This window comes from Mustela nigripes, chromosome X (assembly GCF_022355385.1).
Source record: "Mustela nigripes isolate SB6536 chromosome X, MUSNIG.SB6536, whole genome shotgun sequence".
In the NCBI taxonomy this organism is placed as follows: domain Eukaryota; kingdom Metazoa; phylum Chordata; class Mammalia; order Carnivora; family Mustelidae; genus Mustela; species Mustela nigripes.
The window spans coordinates 111,130,678-111,135,601 of NC_081575.1; the positions used below are offsets into that span (position 1 = coordinate 111,130,678).

The window sequence follows — 4,924 nt, forward strand, 5'->3', positions numbered from 1 at the left end:
TAGGGCCTGGCTTTGGGGACCCAATTTAGTTCTTGTCAAAACCCCTCCCCTCGCTCCCTAGGCCTGGCTGGGAGGCAGGACACTAGCTTCCTGCTGACCTCGTTTCCAGTCAGCGCTGCCTGTGAAAACGCAGTCTTGGCAGATGTGCCCTTTCGAGAAGAGTTTTATCTTACAGAACTTGACAGATTTTCAGCCTCACTCTTTAATTTGAAGTTTCTCATATTACCCCTCTCCCCTCCCATCATTCCAGCTTGGGTAATTTTTCTCTAAAGCGACAGTTTCCCAGTTGGTGGTTACATTCCAGAGTGGGTTAATATGAAAGGCAGAATTGCCACATCTTGAATAACTTAAACCAAAGTGACGAATGAATACGGGATTGACCAGAATGTAGCAAGTCCTGGGCTTTTGAGCAGTATTGTCCAAGCAGCAGGGCCAAAGTCCCACTCCCACAGAGCTCCAATCCAATGGGTGTGTGCTGAAATGCAGTAAAGGCCACCATACTTTGCAGCAACTCTCATCAAGAGGAGGAGTCTGTTCCCACATGCCTTGAATCTGGGCTGGCCTTGTGAGTTCCTTGTTTGGTCAAGGAAGGTCACAGAAGTGACAGTGGTCGATTCCTAGCTTAGAGCGCAAGGAACCTTGAAACTTCTGCACGCAAGCTCTAGGGATGCTACAACCGCCACGTGAACAAACCTGAGCTAAGCTGCTGGAGCATGAAGGATAAGAAAACATGAGGAGAGAGGCCCCAGTGCCCCAGCTTTCCCAAGAAAAGCCATAATAAAACCAGCCAGTCCCATTGGCCTACCAGCTGGCAGCAGATGTGTGAACAGGCCCAGGCAAAATCAGCCAAGCCTGGCCCAAGAAGAATGGCCCAGGTGAGCTTCGACCATATTGGCATTCTACAAAATCATGAGTAATTAAATAAGGGATGATTGATATCACTGAGATTTAGGGTAGTTTGTCCTATAGTAAAATAGATAAAGGGGAAAACTAATACAGGGGGAGATAGAAAGTAAAGAAGAAAACAAATAAAAAGCCAAGATAAATCAAATGGCGACACGTACAATAAAGGAAATAAACAGGGTGAGGGGGTGGAGGACTTTGGGTGATAAACTTGGGAAAGATAGTCAAGGGAAGACCTCTCTCTCTCAGGAGGTGACCTTTTTGCTGAGACCCAAATGAGGGGAAGGCACCAGCTAGGTAAAGACCTGAAGGCAGAAGAAATTGCAATTCGAAGTCTCCAAGGCGTGTTTTCAAGGAAGAGAACAAAGGCCAGCATGGCTGGGCCAGAGGACAGAGGGAGAATGAGGCCAGAATAGTCAGAGAGGTGGGCAAGGTGCCTCAAGAAACCACTGGAGGGTTTTAAAAAGAAGAGAGACAGCATCTGATTTCCATCTTTTAAAGGTCACTCTGGCTGCAGTATGGAGGGCGGATTGTAGGGTGCCAAGACTGGCAGCAGGAAGTCTGGTCAGGAGGCTGTTGCAAAATCCAGGCGAGAGAAGATGCTGGCTTAAACTAAGGAGGCATCTGTAGGGGTCGTGACAAGGGGTCAGACTCTGGAACTGTTTCGGAGGGAAAGCTTCCTCATAGCACATAAGCTGGCTTAAAACCAAAGTTTGTTATTTGGTCCATATGTCTAATAAAGCTTAGGTCATAGGTATTATTTTACTTTTCATATGCTTATTCCAAAATTTTTTATGGAGGAGTTTTTAATAAGTATATAATTTACTTATATTTTATACCAGTTTTTATTCTTAATTCCTAATAGCTGTATAAGTTTTTCCTCATACTTAAAATAAGTGGATAAAACACAAATCCAACATCTGGCTGTTCACAGAATGGAATATTTGGTTCATAATTTGAATACTCCCAATTTTGCAAATAGGATTAAAATTTTTCTCCTCAGAAATTTTCCTGAACATTTGTAATCAGAATCTCCCTTATAGTTTCCCAAGATGTCCACATTAGCTTATGAACCTTATTCACTAAAAGTGTTTGTCTGAGAATGTTTTTCTTAGAAGTTAATTTGGAAACATTTGTTTGTTTTTTACTATTATTGAGAAATAGTGCAGTTTGCTTGTTAAAATCATGGACTTGGTCCAGTCTGCCAGGTTCAAATTCCAACTATCCCATTTCTTACTTGTGTGATCTTTGGCATGTTGTTTTTTTAATGGAGTGATAATAGTACTTCCCATATGGTAGTGTTGTGGTGATTAAATTATATAATATGTGGAAAGCACTTAGAAGAGCTCCTGGTAGACAGTAGGTGCTCAGCATTAGCTATTAATTTTTAACATTGACTGTCTTTAGGCTCTTGGGCACTGGACTACACATCTTTGTTAGTGTGACTATTTGAAAGGTCCTGAATATCATATCCTTTAAAAATTAACAACAACAACAAAAATCTTCTGGATTTTCACTAATCTAGCATTCCCCTCCGAATTTTCTATCTCTGTCAGTTCTGACTGTATGTGGTCCTCTAATGACTGGTCCTCATGCTCTCTGCACCCGTGGCGAGCACCAGCCTTGAGTTATCAATGTGGATTGCGTATGTAAGAAAACATTTGTCAACAACATACTACATGGTGACTATGCCAGACACAGTCATGGAAAATTTGCCTGCTACTCCAAAAGAGGAAATGGTCGAGTTATTCCTGATTTGCAGTTAGAGAGGGAGAAGGAGTTGAGGTCCTCTTATAAGCTAATTCAGTCAGATGCGTAGTACCTGGCCTGGGAACACTCAAATGGCTGGGGGTTGAATAGCTGGGGCTCCCTAGGCCTCTCTATCTCTGTGTGGTCTCTCCCTGTGGCTTCTTCAACATGGTAGCCACCAGGTAGCCAGACTTCTAATATGATGGCTCAAGATTCCAACAGCGCCTGTGAGGGGAGGGGAGAGGAAGAGAGAGAAAGCAAGCAAGAGCTTGTAAGCAGAAGCTATATTGCTTGTGATGACCTAGCCTTGGAAGTCTATTAGTCACAACTAATACTGTAGTTTATGAGTTGAGGCTGTCAAAAAAAAAAAAAAAAGCCCACTGGACGTTCAGAGGGGAAGCAAAATGGACTCCATCTCTTGATGAGGGGTGGGGGAGGGGTGGCAAGGTTCTGAAAGAACATGTGGGACTGGGAATATTACGGCCATTTTTGGAAATACACTCTGCCGCCGATGGAAAGAGCATCAGTCAAAGCATGGCTTGTGCTGGCCAGGGAGATGATGTCTACAAGGAACAAAAAGCCATAGGTCCACTTGAGCTGGCTAAATTTCTAGCTTTACCTGAACGGCCCCACCTGTATCAGGTTAAGTGAGAGAGCAGTTATGGAGATAGGAGGAAGGTGAAGAAGGAGACTCGTGTTTACTGAGCGCCAATTATACCCTGAATGTTTCACACATTGCCAACAGTCAATCCACAACCGTTCAGCTCATGATTCTACAGGATGGCAATTTGAACTGCATTCAGCTAGCCAGGTTTCTTTTTGCTCTGTGACAGCCTCAGCTGCTTGCTGGGCTTGCTCGTGGATCATCAGCCAGCTGCCAGGTCCGCTAGAGACTGGCCGATGTCAGCCGAGGAACCTTGGTTCTTCCTGACATGGTCCCTCACCCTCTAACAGGCTAGCCCACGCCTGTTCATACAGTGGAAAGAGCAGCAAGCCCCATTACACAGGCACTTTTAAAGTCTCTTCTATGTCACCATGTCCCGTGGACCGAATCAAGTCACATGGCCAGAGAAGATCCACAAATACTATAAGAGTGCAGACATAAGAAAGGGTGGCCATCTTAGCAAGTTACCACAGCATGAGATGTAAAAGTTTGTTCACCAACTTCTTTACAACAACTTCTCACAGAAAAGAGTCATAGTGACACAAGGAACCTACCGGAGACTCCTTATGCTTCCCCCTAGGAGAGCAAGGGTGGACAAGGAGCAAAGAGTCTCCAGGACTTCCGGTCACATGAGAGCAGCCATGTGAGGTCCGTGAGTAGGGACCACATCCAGTCTGGAATGAAGGCAGCATACTTGGAGACAAGGAAGAACTGAATGGGAGAAGAGGGAGAGGAAACCTCCTTCCAGAAGGTAACAGTCTAACACTGTTGCTCCCATTCATCATGGCCCACCTATCCCTGAAGGGAGCTATTATTCAACCTCAATACATTCATATTATCATCAGCAAAAAAAGTAAGAAGCAACTCAGTTCTGCTTTTTGTTCTATGTTTTTCTTCTTTTTACATTTTTGTTTTGACAGACTAGAGCAGAGGACTAGAAGAACAAAAGGTCAGCTGGGGCAGGAAAGCTACCTGCCACATAAACGGACAAGGTTACATGGTCAGAATGGTCAGACAAAGCCCCCAATGTAAGTGTGTTTTTGTGTCAAGTGAGGTCACAAGTGCATCTTAGAATACTAAATTATTTTTTAAATTGTCCTTGGGCCTTTGGCCTTCTTTATTTCTTCCACTTGCATGCCTCACTTATTTACCCAGAACAAAAACGATGGCCTTCCTCTGTGGCTACAACTATGGGGGGGGGGGCAGTTAGTATTTAACTAAGCAATAAATAATTTATCTACAAAGAACAATCCTCATCGCTACCTTCCATCCTCCTACTCTACCCCACCGTAACCCCACAGCTTGGCAGTTAACTGCTTAATGGAATTCCAAAATGTCTGTTCCTCTTTCATTCAGGAGGACCAGGCCTGTAGAACTAAGACCAGACCCTGACAGCAGATGCATTCATTACCAAGGTCTTGGGCAACTTCTTCCTCATTCCTGATACCCTTTCAGAGTCATATGAGCTACAGGTAGGACACTACTTGATTCCAGGATGCTCTCTACTCGTTTCCTAAATTCAGACGCCTAATGGCACAAGAATAATGACCTCCTCCACCAGATGTTGCATTACTTTGCTAGGGCTGTGAAGGAGAATCTGGTCCGGGA

General features: G+C 44.3%; 1 long non-coding RNA gene across 1 annotated transcript; it reads left to right on the forward strand.

The window, feature by feature from the left end:
* Window positions 1-559: 559 nt before the first annotated feature.
* On the forward strand, window positions 560-4,411 carry LOC132007607 (uncharacterized). Its single transcript, XR_009401410.1, has 3 exons — window positions 560-875; window positions 3,897-4,067; window positions 4,237-4,411. It is a non-coding gene; the product is annotated as an uncharacterized LOC132007607 (long non-coding RNA).
* The last annotated feature ends 513 nt before the right edge of the window (window positions 4,412-4,924 follow it).